The sequence below is a fragment of the Cervus canadensis genome, chromosome X (assembly GCF_019320065.1).
Source record: "Cervus canadensis isolate Bull #8, Minnesota chromosome X, ASM1932006v1, whole genome shotgun sequence".
Lineage (NCBI taxonomy): Eukaryota > Metazoa > Chordata > Mammalia > Artiodactyla > Cervidae > Cervus > Cervus canadensis.
This window is the reverse complement of record NC_057419.1, coordinates 27142477-27158759: the sequence shown is the minus strand read 5'-3', so window position 1 is coordinate 27158759 and position 16283 is coordinate 27142477. Positions and strand designations below refer to the sequence as shown.

The following is a 16283-nucleotide window of genomic DNA, read 5'->3' as shown; positions in this document are numbered from 1 at the left end:
CAGTCCAAGGGACTCTCAAGAGTCTTCTCCAATACCACAGTTCAAAAGCATCAATTCTTTGGCGCTCAGCTTTCTTTATAGTCCAACTCTCACATCCATACATGGCTACTGGAAATACCATAGTTTTGACTAGACGGACCTTTGTCGGCAAAGTAATACCTCTGTATTTTAATATGCTGTCTAGGTTGGTCATAACTTTTCTTCCAAGGAGCAAGCGTCTTTTAATTTCATGAATGCAATCACCATCTGCAGTGATTTTGGAGCCCAAAAAATAAAGTCTGTCACTGTTTCCCCATCCCCATCTATTAACCATGAAGTGATGGGACGAGATGCCATGATCTTAGTTTTCTGAATGTTGAGCTATAAGCCAACTTTTTCACTCTCCTCTTTCACTTTCATCAAGAGGCTCTTTAGTTCTTCACTTTCTGCCATAAGGGTGGTGTCATCTGCATATCTGAGGTTATTGATATTTCTCCCGGCAATCTTGATTTCAGCATGTGCTTCTTCCAGCCCGGCATTTCATATGATGTACTCTGCATATAAGTTAAATAATCAGGGTGACAATATACAGCCTTGACAAACTCCTTTCCTGATTTGGAACCAGTCTATTGTTCCATGTCCAGTTCTAACTGTTGCTTCCTGACCTGCATACAGATTTCTCAAGAGGCAGGTCAGGTGGTCTGGTATTCCTATCTCTTTTGGAATTTTCCACAGTTTGTGGTGATCCACACAGTCAAAAGCTTTGACATAGTCAATAAAGCAGAAGTAGATATTTTTCTGGAACTCTTGCTTTTTCGATGATCCAACAGATGTTGGCAATTTGATCTCTGGTTCCTCTGCCTTTTCTAAAACCAGCTTGAACATCTGGAAGTTTATTTTTCACATACTGTTGAAACCTGGCTTGGAGAATTTTGAGCATTACTTTACTAGCATGTGAGATGAGTGCAATTGTGTGGTAGCTTGAGTATTCTTTGGCATTGCCTTTCTTTGGGATTGGAATGAAAACTGACCTTTTCCAGTCCTGTGGCCACTGAGTTTTTCAAATTTGCTGGCATATTGAGTGCAGCACTTTCACAACATCATCTTTCAGGATTTGAAATAGCTCAACTGGAATTCCATCACCTCCACTAGCTTTGTTCATAGTGATGCTTCCTAAGGCCCACGTGACTTTGCATTCCAGGATGTCTGGCTCTAGGTGAGTGATCACACCATCATGATTATCTGGGTTGTGAAGATCTTTTTTGTATAGTTCTTCTGTGTATTCTTGCCACCTGTTAATATCTTCTGCTTCTGTTAGGTCCATACCATCTCTGTCCTTTATTGAGCCCATCTTTTCATGAAATGTTCCCTTGGTATCTCTAATTTTCTTGAAGAGATCTCTAGTCTTTCCCATTCTAATGTTTCCCTCTATTTCTTTGCACTGATCACTGAGGAAGGCTCTCTTATCTCTCCTTGCTATTCTTTGGAACTCTGCATTCAAATGGGTATATCTTTCCTTTTCTCCTTTGCTTTTCACTTCCCTTCTTTTCACAGCTATTTGTAAGGACTCCTAAGACAGCCATTTTGCTTTTTTGCATTTCTTTTTCTTGGGGATGGTCTTGATCCCTATCTCCTGTACAATGTCATGAATCTCCATTCATAGTTCTTGAGGCACTCTTGTCTATCAGATCTAATTCCTTGAATCTATTTCTCCCTTACACTGTATAATCATAAGGGATTTGATTTAGGTCATATCTGAATTGCCTAGTGGTTTTCCCTACTTTCTTGAATTTAAGTCTGAATTTGGCAATAAGGAGTTCATGATCTGAGCCACAGTCAGCTCCTGGTCTTGTTTTTGCTGACTGTATAGAGCTTCTCCATCTTTGGCTGCAAAGAATATAATCAACCTGATTTCGGTATTGACCATCTGGTGATGATGTGTAGAGTCTGCTCTTGTGTTGTTGGAAGAGGGTGTTTGCTATGACCAGTGCATTCTCTTGGCAAAACTCTATTCGCCTTTGCCCTGCTTCATTCTGTACTCCAAGGCCAAATTCGCCTGTTACTCCAGGTATCTCTTGACTTCCTACTTTTGCATTCCATCTTTTTTGGGTATTAGTTCTAGAAGGTCTTGTAGGTCTTCATAGAACCGTTCAACTTCAGCTTCTTCAGCATTACTGGTCGGGGCATAGACACTTGGATTACTGTGATATTGAATGGTTTGCCTTGGAAACGAACAGAGATCATTCTGTCATTTTTGAGATTGCATCCAAGTACTGCATTTCGGACTCTTTTGTTGACTATGATGGCTACTCCATTTCTTCTAAGGGATTCTTGCCCACAATATCAAACTTGGGCTAAGCTGATCTCAGCTTGGTTATGTTATTATTCGACTGCTCTAACCTGAACGAAAAAAGAACCCTCCTCTGCTGAGGCAGATGCCCTTGACCAGGATCAGGCCCCAGCAGGGCCCATATGACTTAATTAGGTAACAAAACGATTATGACAGTAATTTTAGCTAACATCCCTCATCTCATACATGTACAAAAGAAAAAGGGAAAAAATGTTTTTTTTACCTTATGAGTGGTCATGTATGGATGTGAGAGTTGGACTATAAAGAAAGCTGAGCGCCGAAGAATTGATGCTTTTGAGCTGTGGTATTGGAGAAGACTCTTGAGAGTCCCTTGGACTGCAAGGAGATCCAACCAGTCCATCCTAAAGGAAATCAGTCCTGGGTGTCCATTGGAAGGACTGATGTTGAAGCTGAAACTTCAATACTTTGACCACCTGATGCGAAGAGCTGACTCATTTGAAAAGACCCTGATGCTGGGAAAGATTGAAGGCAGGAGGAGAAGGGGACGACAGAGGATGAGACGGTTGGATGGCATCACCGACTCATTGGACATGGGTTGGGTGAACTCCAGGAGTTGGTGATGGACAGGGAGGCCTGAAGTACTGAGGTTCATGGGGTTGCAAAGAGTCGGACATGACTGAGCAACTGAACTGAACTGAGAACTCTTAAGATTTACTCCCTTAACACCTTTTAAAGACACCACACAGCAATGTTAACTGTAGTCATTATCTTGTACATTACATCTCTAGTACTTATTTACCTTATAACTGGAAGTGTGGACCTTTTGACCACCTTCATCCACTCCCCTCTCCCCAACCCCCACCTCTGTTAACCACATATTTAATCTCTTTCTCCATGACTTTGGGGGTGTTTATTTGTTTTAGATTCCACATAGAAGTGAAACCGCACAGTATTTGTCTTCCTCTGACTTATTTCACCTAGCATAATGCCTTCAGGGTCCACCCGTGTTGTTGCAAATAGCAGGGTTTCATACTTGTTTATGGCTGGGTAATAGCCCATTGTGTGTATATGCACACACACACACACACACACACACACACACATACCACAACTTCTTTATCTATTCATCCGTTCAGGAACTAGAAAGGTCTTTAATCTGAATCTTAAATTGCTTTTGCGTCATAAAGGAGAGGTCTGTGGTTGCTTCTCAGGCCCCAGAAAATAACATTTTATCCCTTAAAATCTACTGTTTTTCTGAAAAGAATTTATGCCATTTCCTGGGCCCTCAAAGCCTTTGTGAAGCTCCAAACATTTGGAAGACAGGTCAAGGTTTGGGGGGAGGGAGGTGAAATCTGAACACTGAGTATAAAAGGGCTAGAGGGGAGTAGAACAAACAAAAGTGGATTTGGGTGGGGTGCTCAAGATCTTTACCAAGCAAATGCACTGAGGATGGGGGGACGGGAAATGTTATCTGGTGTTTTAGAAAGGGAGTTTTAAGTTAAGGATCATTTCTTTTAAGAGGCATAAATGTAAAACTATAATTTAAATCACCTTCCAGGAGTGAATGCTTACAACCGATTCATAAGCAGAAAGGGATCAGAAAATGCCAGCCCCAAATATGCTACCTTGACATAAAAGTTATTTTGAGCTAAAGGCAGTTAGGAAGCAACAAATACAGAAAGAGCTCTCTGCCCTCCTCCTATCTGCCTAGAAGCAGAGCATAAATTTCCCCTTGTAAAAGTGTTCCTCCTCCCTTCTCCCATACCAGGAAGAGGAAAACCACCTTTAGCAACTGAGACAGAAAGTCGCTCCCAAGATCGGTCTGCATAACAAACCTTACTCAATAGCCTTTATCTTCTACTTGTTTCTCCCATATATTTTGTTGTTGTTTAGTCATTAAGTCTTGTCCGACTCTTTTACAACCCCATGGACTGCAGTTCACCAGGCTCCTCTGTCCACGGGATTTCCCAGGCAAGAATACTGGAGTGGGTTTCCATTGCCTTCTCCAGCCCATATATTTTACCTTCTCACAATTTACTGGCCCCTGGAATCCCAAACTCCTTTTTCTTTGTCTTATCATTTTTCCACAAATTTGTCACCCCTTGTTAAAATGGAATATAAACCCCTGGATCTAGTGCCTGTTGGAGTCTTTACTCCTTTTTTGTGAGGACTTCATATGCATATGTAAGAAAACTTTTGTCCTGTTAATTTGTCTCATGTCAGTTTAATTAGCAGGGCCCAGCTACTGAACATAAAAGGGTACAGGAAAAGTTTCTTCCTCCCTACAATGTTTTGTTGGGTGCTAGAGAAACAGCTTTTGTCTTGAGTTTTGGAAAAGAATACCTTTAGTTTTTTCCACAAGTTCTGGATTTTGTCTTCCTCTCTTTTGTTTTGTGTGTTAACCTTGGTGGTTTCCTTGATTTTTCCAGCAAGTGACATCTGCATGATTCAGATCAGCCCAGGCTTCCCTGTACCCAACCTTTGGGATGATTGATGATGAAGGAAATATAAAGATTTTGAGACTTAGTATTAAGGTGAATTTACTTCTAAACAAAAAAGGGAAAACCTGACTGAATACAGCAGGATTAGGTTTTATGGGATGGAGTCTTCAAACTATCAAATAATAATTCAGAGAAAAGTAAAGTATTGAGGACTAAACAAAGGAGAGCAGCTCCCATGGAGGCCCTCTCAGACCAAAAGCAAGGGTGGGATTTACAAAAGAAAACCTAGAAAGTTTCACAAAGAATGACCGAAGCTTGTCAGTTTAAGATTGGTTCATGGTAATGAAGCTGGGCACAGGTCATTTACTGAACCCCAAGTCTGGTTGTGGTTTTTAGGAGCTGTGTTTACCCATCAAGTCTGTTATGTTGACTCCAGATAATGCAGTTGAGTTATATATAGATTGCAAACAGTCACAGTTGCATCATCAAGCCATTTTTCTGCTGATTTGGACCAGCTTTCCAGTAATTGGTTGCTCAGTTCCTTTTAGTGGGGCCCTGATCATGCACTGTCTTGTGTGTGTGTGAGTGGTGTGGTGTGGTGTGTGCGTGCTCAGTCATGTTCGATTCTTTGCGGCCCCTTGGACAGTAGCCCACCAGGCTCCTCTGTCCATGGGGTTTCCTGGGGCAAGAATACTGCCGTGGGTTGCCATTTCTTTCTCCAGGGGATCTTCCCAACCCAGGGATCAAACCCACATCTCTTGCTTGGCAGGTGGATTCATTACCCTGGAGCCACCAGCAAAGACTACTTTGTTAAACCCAGGATTTGTCACTGTGATCAGAAACATCGCCATAATTAACAGTTGATGGTGATAGACATTCTTTGCTTGACCAAACTTCAGTCAGGCTCCTGAACCTTCTCCTAGGCCTGTCTGCACACTTGTGTAACAGAACAAAACCCTATGGGGCCTTCCTGGGACAGGCCTCCCCCTCAACATCCTCTCTGAAGTACCTAATTAATAGTATTTGATGCAAATTTCCGAAGTTGTTTTGCAGATGTGAAAACTCCCCACCAAATGGAAGATGTTAACTACTCAATGACCAGGAGCACACAGCCCCAGGCCTCCTGGAGTCTAAGGACTGGTAAGTTCACCACTGTGACACTTCCCTGCGACCTCACCAACAGGCAGTCAGAGAATTGTGCGATCCTATACTGTGTAACACCACCCCCGGCCCCTCACCTGGCTTTTAAAAATGCTTTGTGGAAATCCTTGTGGGGAGCTTGAGGCTTTTTAGGGCACGAGCCACCTCATCTCTTCACATGGCCTTGCAATAAACCTTTCTCTAGTCCTAACTCCCACGTTTCACTTTGACCTCACTGTCCGTAGGACACATGAGCCTGCATTAACAATTTCTTGTAGAATCTACTTTTGGCAACCACCCTCTAAGTCAGTTAACCAGAACCCCCTCTGCTCGGTATCTGATCATCCTCAATATATGATCACATTCCTCATCTTCCACCATCCCCCTGGTGATTGATGTCTGATCATCTTGGCCTGTCTTCAGTAAAGAATCCCATTAGGTCAATTTAGCTAGAACACCCCGTTACCCCTGATGTTTTCTCTCAATAATTTTTCAGCCACTGAGCCCCACCCTGCTCCTTGGTGTAAATTCCCACGTGCCCACCATATTTGGAGTGGAATCCAATTTCTCTCCTCCAGTGGAAAATCCTATTGCAGTGGTCCCTATACCATCATGAGGGTCTTGAATACATTTTTCTTTAACAATAATTCATATCTGAAGGGAGAATACATTAAGTGGACAAAGTAAAAAAGACTGTCTTGGGAGTACCCCAGACCATCCCCAGGTTTGATGATTCGCTAGAACTCATAGGACATTTTTTTTTTTTAAACTGGAGGCTGGTTTTTTAACTGGAGGCTGGTCACATAGGCAGCCTCTGCTTACCATGTATAAAAATTCTAGATTCTTGGAAGGAAAGCAGGTTTTCAGCATAAACTACATTGTTTGTACAGTTTGGGCGCAGTGAGCTAGTCTTATCAGCTAAGAGTGGGAATTCTCTCCAAAATCTAAGTTCCCAGATGTCAGTCAATAGCCAATCTTATAAGCAGGCTTTTCAAAGGACAGCAGTCAGGCCTGCTGTTAACTCTTTTTGAGCACATATCCTTATTAGAAATCATTCCTTATCATGCTCAACTTTTGTATTAGGACATCATGGAGAACACAAATATTTCTATAAAAGATTTACCAATTTTAGGGACAATATCTACTTCTCCACTTATGTTTTACAAAGATTTTGTTCCCTGGATTAATTTTTTCTGTCAGATCTCCCAGATAAGAGATCAGCAAACTATGGCCTGTGGGCTAAGTACAGCTTGCCCTTGCTTCTGTAAATAGTTTTATTGGAACACAGCCATGCCCATGATTTATACATTGTTTGTGCCTACTTTCACACTAGAAGGGCAGGTTAGGATAGTTGTGACAGAGATTGTATTGGCCTCAGCCTAAAATATTTACTATCTGGTCCTTCAGAGAGAAAGTTTGCTAATCCCCACCCCAGACCATAAAAAGTGCAAATAATCAGCTATCTTGTAAAAAAAAAAAAAAAAAAAAAAAAACTACAGGAACAAAGTTAAAAGACAGATTTAGATAAACAGAATTTTTATGCAGAAACATGTTCTTTATATTTTTATCTATCCCTATGAAAAATTAGAGACAGCCTAGAAGTCCAACAACTTTTTTTTATTTTTTAGTTCTACCACTTTATTGCTACCAACCCATCTCCCTCCACCCTCGTGCACACACGCTCAGTCATGTAACCCCATGGACTGCAGCCCGCCAGGCTCCTCTGTCCATGGACTTTTCCAGGCAAGAATACTGGAGTGGGTTGCCATTTCCTTCTCCATCCAACAACTTTTTAAAAGATAAGTACAGTGACTGTGACAGAAAATTCTCACAATCTATTACTAATTGATCAAAACAGAACATAACATTTTGAACACACACTATAACTTTATTTCTATCATCACTAAAATCTACCATCGAATTCCCTGGTGGTCCAGTGGTTAAGAATCTGCCTGCCAATGCAAGGGACACAGGTTCAACCCCTGGTTCAGGAAGATTCTACATGCAACTAAGTCCATGCACCACGATTACTGAGCCCTTGCACCCTAGAGCCCATGCTTCACAAGAGAAGCCCACACACCGCAACCAGAGAGGAGCCCGCACCCGCCACAACTAGAGAAAGACCAAATTCAGCAACAAAGACCCAGTATTGGCAAAACTAAATAAATACATTTTTTATAAATCTATAATTAAAAAGGACAAATAATGACCTCATTGGGTTGTTGGAACAGTTCAGTTCAGTTCAGTTCAGTCGCTCAGTCGTGTCCGACTCTTTGCAACCCCATGAATCGCAGCATGCCAGGCCTCCCTTCCCTGTCCATCACCAACTCCCGGAGTTTACTCAAACTCATGCCCATCGAGTCGGTGATGCCATCCAGCTATCTCATCTTCTGTCGTCCCCTTCTCCTCCTGCCCCCAATCCCTCCCAGCATCAGGGTCTTTTCCAATGAGTCAACTCTGCACGAGGTGGCCAAAGTACTGGAGTTTCAGCTTCAGCATCAGTCTTTCCAATGAACACCCAGGACTTATCTCCTTCAGGATGGACTGGTTGGATCTCCTTGCAGTCCAAGGGACTCTCAAGAGTCTTCTCCAACACCACAGTTCAAAAGCATCAATTCTTTGGTGCTCAGCTTTTTTTTCACAGTCCAACTCTCACATCCATATATGACTCCTTGAAAAACCATAGCCTTGACCAGACGGACCTTTGTTGGCAAAGTAGTGTCTCTGCTTTTTAATATGCTATCTAGGTTGGTCATAACTTTCCTTCCAAGGAGTAAGCCTCTTTTAATTTCACGGCTGCAATCACCATCTGCAGTGATTTTGGAGTCCAAAAAAATAAAGTCTGACACTGTTTCCACTGTCTCCCCATCTATTTCCTATGAAGTGATGGGAACCAGATGCCATGATCTTAGTTTTCTGAATGTTGAGCTTTAAGCCAACTTTTTCACTCTCCTCTTTCACTTTCATCAAGAGGCTTTTTAGTTCCTCTTCACTGTCTGCCATAAGGGTGGTGTCATCTGCATATCTGAGGTTATTGATATTTTTCGCGGCAATCTTGATTCCAGCTTGTGCTTCTTCCAGCCCAGCGTTTCTCATGATGTACTCTGCATATAAGTTAATAAGCAGGGTGACAACATACAGCCTTGATGTACTCCTTTTCCTATTTGGAACCAGTCTGTTGTTCAATGTCCGGTTCTAACTGTTGCTTCCTGACCTGCATATAGGTTTCTCAAGAGGCAGGTCAGGTGGTCTGGTATTCCCATCTCTTTCAGAATTTTCCACAGTTTATTGTGATCCACACAGTCGAAGGCTTTGGCATAGTCAATAAAACAGAAATAGATGTTTTTCTGGAACTCTCTTGCTTTTTCGATGATCCAGCAGATGTTGGCAATTTGATCTCTGGTTCCTCTGCCTTTTCTAAAACCAGCTTGAACATCTGGAAGTTCACGGTTCACGTATTGCTGAAGCCTGGCTTGGAGAATTCTGAGCATTACATTACTAGCATTAAATGGGATGTTATACTTAAAGTGCATAGAAGGCATGTAGTAAATGCTCAGTAATGTTAACTGTTACTGTTTCTACACAAATATATAATCGCAGACTGAGAAGAAGTACAATGGAAAATGTGGTGCTATAAGAGAGGATCCAGGATCCATGCTGGGTTTTCAAAACAAAGGATTCCTGTCATCCAGGATGCCATGATGCTGACACAGAGCTTTAACTTCTGAGAGGCTTTGCCCTCAGAGTCCAGAGCCATCAACCTTGAAACAGGCCACAAATGAACATCACAGAAAGGACTGCAGACACTCACTGATACCAGCAGTAACACAGTTCAAGGACATAGCTCGTTATGGTTTACAAAGTACTTTCACACAAAAAAGACTCATGTAGGTACAACAACAAACCAGTGAGGTAGATAGTATTCAGGTTCTCAGATGAAGTGGCTGAGCTGTAACGACTTCTTTAGTGTAACCCAGAAAAGGGAAAGACTGAGATTTAAACTTCATTTGTCCATATGTCCAACTTCAAAACACACATTTCCCAGACATAGAAGTCACTCTGCCTCCCCTTCCTGTCCCTTGGAATCTGGGAAGGAAAGCAGAGAGTACAGTCTAGGCATCTTACAGTGCATGGGCCAGCCCCCAGAGCAAGAGCAAAATCTAGCCCCGATGCCAATAGTTGTTGAGACTGAGAACCCCCTGCTAACTAACAAGACTGGTGGTAAGGATGGGTGAAATGAGTTTCATTATTTTTTTTTATAACTTAAGTATTTGTTGTTCAGTCATTAAGTCGTGTGTGACTCTTTGCGACCCCATGGACTGCAGCATGACAGGCTTCCCTGTCCTTCACCATCTCCTGGAGTTTGCTCAAGCTCATGTCCATTGAATTGATGATGCCATCCAACCGTCTCATCCTCTATCATCCCCTCCTCCTTCTGCCCCCAATCTTTCCAAGCATCAGGGTCTTTTCCAATGAGTCAGCTCTTTGCATCAGGTGACCAAAGTATTGCAGCTTCAGCATCAATCCTTCCAATGAATTTTGATTTCCTTTAGGATTGACTAGATTGGTTTGATCTCCCTGCAGTCCATGGGACTCTCAAGAGTCTTCTCCAGCATCATAGTTGGAAAGCATCAATTATTCACATTTAACTTTTGAAACCATCCCATGGCTTTAGTTGGCTGCACTGCCAATATCAATTTCTCATCCCCACTCCCTAACTTCTCCCTCCAACAGCCATCAATTTCTCAGGGGTGGAGCATTTGAGCAAAGCTAAGCTGATAAGTGCACTCCATCTCTCTATACAATGATTGGTTCAAAGGTAAGCATGTGGCACAATCTAGGCCAATCAGTGAATCTTAAAACTACTCCTGGGAAGGCAGCAAGTTCTCTTTCTCCTGCTAGAAAAGAAAGAAAAAGGAACCATAGGTGTTGCCTGCAGCCACTGTGAGACTGCAACAGGATGCATCTTTGGGTTGAATGACTTTGCAAAAGGCCGAGTGGAGAGACAAAATCCTTGCTGATGTACTTAGGCCACTGGATCAAGGCTCTCCAAAAGCCAACCTAGTCTGTAAACTTTTTGCTTGCATGGGTTATTAATCCTGTCATTATTTAAACCATATGGAGTTACATTATCTATGCTTATAGGCACAGAATGGAATTTGGGTTTATAGTTTGACCCAATAGCCATTATTGACACATGTATGTAGAACAACTGAAAATCATCCCCCTGGTTCTCTCCTTTGAAATACCTGCCTCAGGGTGAATGTGAAAATCAGATATCACTCTAGCTCAGTGGTTCTCAACACAGGCTGCTACATACTGGAATCACCTGCGGAGCTTTATCTTTAATTGAAATATAGTTGATGTACAATATAATGTGAGTTTCAGGTGTACAACCTAGTAATTCACAATTTTTAAAGGTTATGCTCCATTTATGGTTATTATAAAATATTTACTATACTCTCTGTGCTGTACAATATATCCTTGTTAGCTTATTTATTTTATATATAGAAAAGACCCTGATGCTGGGAAAAACTGAAGGCAAAAGGAGAAGGGGGCAGCAGAGGATGAGATGGTTAGACAGCATGGACATGAATCTGAGCAAACTCCACGAGACAGTGGAAAACAGAAGAGTCTGGTGTGCTGCATTCCATGGGGTCACAAAGAGCTGGACATGACTTACCGACTGAACAACAACAACAAATCCCCTCTCCCTGTCCTGCCCTTCCTTCTCCCCAATGGTAACCACTAATCCTCAAGATCCGTGAGTCTGTTTCTGTTTTGTTACATTCATTCATTTATTTTATTTGTAAGTTCCACATATAGCTGGGAGCTTTAAAAGCTGCTAATGCCCAAGCCACCTCCAGAGATTCTGATTTAATCAATCCAGTGCTTGGCTTCCTGGTCATGGGATTTTTTACAGCTCCACAAAGGTACAGCCACAGTTGAGATCCACTGGGCTTCATGCAGCACAGACTCTTCTAAACATCATTCAATATCCTCTTTATTCTCCAGGCTGACCAATTTGTTCTTAGTGATTTTTGTATATGGTTTTCAGAACTTTTACAGATTGTCTGGAGCACAGATTTTCATTAGTTACAGATGAGACTAAATTTCATGGTTTCCCAAAATAAAACTACTTATTACTTTACACTTGCATAATGTTTCTGATTAGGAAAGACTCGATGTGGGACTTGAAGTTTCACATTAAAGCAAATCAATAGACCATGAGACAGAAAAATGTTCAATGACCATCTCTCTGGACATCTGAGAGAGGTAAGTTCCAGGGCTATTAAAGATAGGGACTGCGAACTAAAAATCTATTTTTCTTTTGATCAAATTTATTCCCAAATGTCAGAAATAGGGACTATTCCACTGGCTGGAAAATCTGTGACACCTCCTCTCTCTCAGGCCCAAATCCTAGGATATTATAGGTGCCACAAAACCCAAACTGGTCAGGGAATTTACATTCATCACCTTGATGCAGCATAAACTTAGGGGTCTTCTTGCATCTGAGGATCACACTATGTAGAAAAATAATTCCAACTGGTCACAGGATAAGAATTGAAGACCTCAACAGAACTTTAGACTGACACTGCAAGACCTCAAGGGTTACTCAGAAAGAGGAGCCAGAATTCTCTGGTTAAGTCTGTTTCCTTTTGTTTTGACAAATCCAGTTCCCATCAGAGTAATGACGCATATGCCCTCAACTTAGACTGAACATGTGAAAACGCTGTAACATCAAGTGCTGCAGAAAACTGTTGGCTCCACTTAGAACTACCAGGTTCCCCTGAGACGAGGAACAGGTCTCTCCCTGTTGATGGTTGCCTCATACTAGGTTCCGTTCCTTCCTTGCAAAGTCAGTCAGATTTCCTCAACACTTAGATCAGAAAGGCTCTAGATTTCATTCATCCAGAATGCAGTAGATCACAAAACCAGGATAGGTAGGAGACAAGCAAACTGGAATATACCTCAGTTCAGCAAAACATAGGAATTGGCTGATGAAGGAAAAAGTTAACACTTAAAAGAATTTCCAAATGCCCATTATGGTAACAAATAGTTATTTGTTATATTTCTCTTCTTTTTCCCCCCTAATTTGCTGCTCTTGCAGGATCCCTCCTAAATGCTATTTTTAATTCTCTGTAGTAGTTGATAAAAGTTATACACATTCTTGTGGATGGATTGAGTGCCATCATAGCACTATCCAGATAGGCTTCTGCTCATTTCTGAGGTACAAGAAACATTGACTTTATCTTTCTTTTTTTGAATTTACTTGGAAATAATTTCACATTCAAAAATTTGTCAAAATAAACATTGTACAAAGAACCCTGTATGTCCTTTTCAGGATATACCTGAATTTACCCAGATTCACCTATTCTCCGCCCTTCCCTCTTTGCAAATTTCATACATCATAGCCCTGGATCCCTAAATATTTTAGTGTGTACTTCGGAATGATGGAGATGGTCTCTTACATAACCACAGTACAGTTACAGACTAATTTGATGCCAGACATTGGGTCCATTGTTAGGTGCTGGATTTAAGTAATTTTTGTAATATTCTCTAATTTTTGGTAAATAATTTTGTGCTTTCCTCTGGGATACAGGTAAGTTCCTTGGAAATAATTTGATTCTTTCCAATTTTGCTTTTCAGCTTTGTTAGGCTAGACCAGACCAGAGTAGCCTTTAGGTTAGGCCTAGTTTATAAGCCCAATAGTGATCTCACCGTTGGGCTAATACCTTTCTAAGTACTCTGCCTAAGGCCCACATAGTAAGAGGGTTCTCCAACCTGGATGCTGGGAAGATGAACTGTTCCCAAGCCTGTGCAATCTCCAAGAAGTCTGCCATCTGATACTTTTGGAAGAGAATTCCCCTGGCCTCAGGCAGTTTCCTTAGAAACTCATGCACAGATCAGCACTTTGGGGGCTTCCCTGATAGCTCAGTTGGCAAAGAATCCGCCTGCAATGCAGGAGACCCCGGTTTGATTCCTGGGTCGGGAAGATCCACTAGGCTACCAACTCCAGTATTCTTGGGCTTCCCTTGTGGCTCAGCTGGTAAAGAATCCGACCGCAATGCGGGAGACCTGGGTTGGATCCCTGGGTTGGGAAGATCCCCTGGAGAAGGGAAAGGCTACCCACTCCAGTATTCTGGCCTGGAGAATTCCATGGACTAGGACACGACTGAGCGACTTTCACTTTCACTTTTCAAGCTGATGATTCAAGGGAGCCCCTCTGCAAACCTCCAGTGTTCTATCTCCATGCAGCACTCTCCTATCTGGTCCTTTGCCTTGCGAATCCTGGCCACAGTGGCCTCTCCAAATTCTCAACAGTGTCTCAACTCAGAAAGACTGGGGGCTCTGTTTGCATTTCCCTCTATGTGCTGAGGTTAGAAACTTGCTCCAGACAGTAAGCAGGGGCAATTAGAGGGTTCACCTTATTTGTTTCTCCGCTCTTAGGGATCTCAGTCCTGCGCTGCCTGTTCCAAAGTCTGTGAACCATCATTTCATTTTACCTGATTCTTGAGTTGTTTAAGGTAGGAGGGTGAAGCTGGTCCCTGTTACTTCATCATGGCCAGAACGATGTTTTTGTCTAATCTACTGTCCATATTTCAATTTTGTCAGTTGACCTAGTAATGCCCTTTGTAGTATTTTCACTTTCCCCGTAGTATGGTGTTCAGTCTAGGCTCAGATGTTGTATTTAGCTGTCATATCTTTTAGACTCCTTTAACCTGGAACATTTCCACAGCCTTTCTTTGTCTTTTATGACACTGAAAGAATATCGCACCACTTCCTTTTCCGTGTTTTGTGTCTGGCTGATGTTTCCTCAGGATCAGATTGAGATTATACATTTTCAGTCAAAATACTGCCTAAATGACATATATCCTTTTTGGGGTATCACCTCTGGAGCTACATGATGTCCATCTCTCCTTCACTGGTGATGTTAATTTTGGTCACCTGGTCTAGGTGTTGTCTACTTTTTCCATTGTATAATTACTATTTTTTCCTTCCCCTGTTACTAGTGAATAATCTCTGGCAATATACTGAACAACCATGGAAATATCCTGCCCATCAAAATTTTCTTTAAATTTAGTATCCATTGATGATCCTTGCCTGATCAAGGCTAAATGATAATCTTCCAGCTCTAGGACTTCCTCCACATTGACCAGGCAGTGCTTGGCATTCTATTAATGTATGTGCATGCTTAGTTGCTCAGTCATATCCAACTCTTTGCAACCCCATGGACTGTAGCCCACCAGGCTCCTCTGTCCATGGGGATTCTCCAGGCAAGGATACTTGTAAGCAAGCCCTTCTCCATTTACCCATTTATCTGCCTGTTTTTCCATTGTTTTATAATTCAATATCATAATGAATTATTTCGGTGCTCGAACTGTCTAAGATTTAGCCAGCTGAAACCCATTTAATTTGGCTCCTCTGCACTTGTGGCATGTCCCTATCATTTTTCAGATCATTTCTTTACTTCCTGACACATCGTGATATTCCACACTCATCTTCAATCAATCGTGCTCCTTCCCCTGGAGTCAGCCAGAGAAACATAGTTTTAAACTGTGAAACGAACCTCTGATATACACAACTGGCTTTCTTCAAGATCTTAATCCAGGGAAAAAGAAAAAGTTCTCTCCGACAACCACGTCATTTAAACTTGTGTCCCATACTGTTTAATCAGGCAGCACAATAATTGGTGAAGGCACGATACACAAAGCTGCCTACAAACCCACTAAAACGGAAAATATTTGGAATATAAAATGAGTTATACCTTCTTCTATCCATAAAAGTTATTCACAAGTCAGTTCACATATAGTTAATTTACTTATCATTCTGGATCACCGAAGTTTCATTTATTAGTTAATATATTTTACATTGCACTTCATAAGCATCCGCTGTGTTAGATAACACAGTTAAATAACCCAATTTCTTCATCTTTTCCAGTACCCATGCCATTCACTGTGTGGCTTTACACCTCTTTCCATCAAAAGGCCAAATATACAAGCTCAGTCCCTAAGTTTCCGTTGAGCCATGTGGCTTGCTTTGATCAATGGTAGATATATGACACAGGAGAGGCTTGTAAAAGTGCTTCTGCAACGGGGCCTGTTCTCATGCAATCTTGCACCCCTGCCATTTCCATGAGAAGGATACGTCTGGGTTAATCACCCTTTTCCAGCCCTGCTGGGATCAGTCAATGTCCCAAGCATGTGAATTCAGCCAGCATCAGCAAAGCTGCCCAGGAAGCCCAGCCTAGATTAGCTAAACCCTAAAGATCTATGAAAAATAAATATTTGTCATATACCACAGAGGTTTGTGATATTTATTGTGAGGCAAATGCTAACTAATCTATTAGCTAATGTAATACTCAAATATCCCTCACTAGGTAGGTAAATGGATCTCATTATCCTCACCAC

The 16283-nt window shown here is 41.8% G+C and overlaps 1 protein-coding gene across 1 annotated transcript in view; it reads right to left on the bottom strand.

The window, feature by feature from the left end:
* The window catches only part of LOC122435980 (transcription factor SPT20 homolog), a 70990-nt gene that overhangs the window by 11045 nt on the left and 43662 nt on the right, over positions 1-16283 (bottom strand). The window lies entirely within an intron of this gene.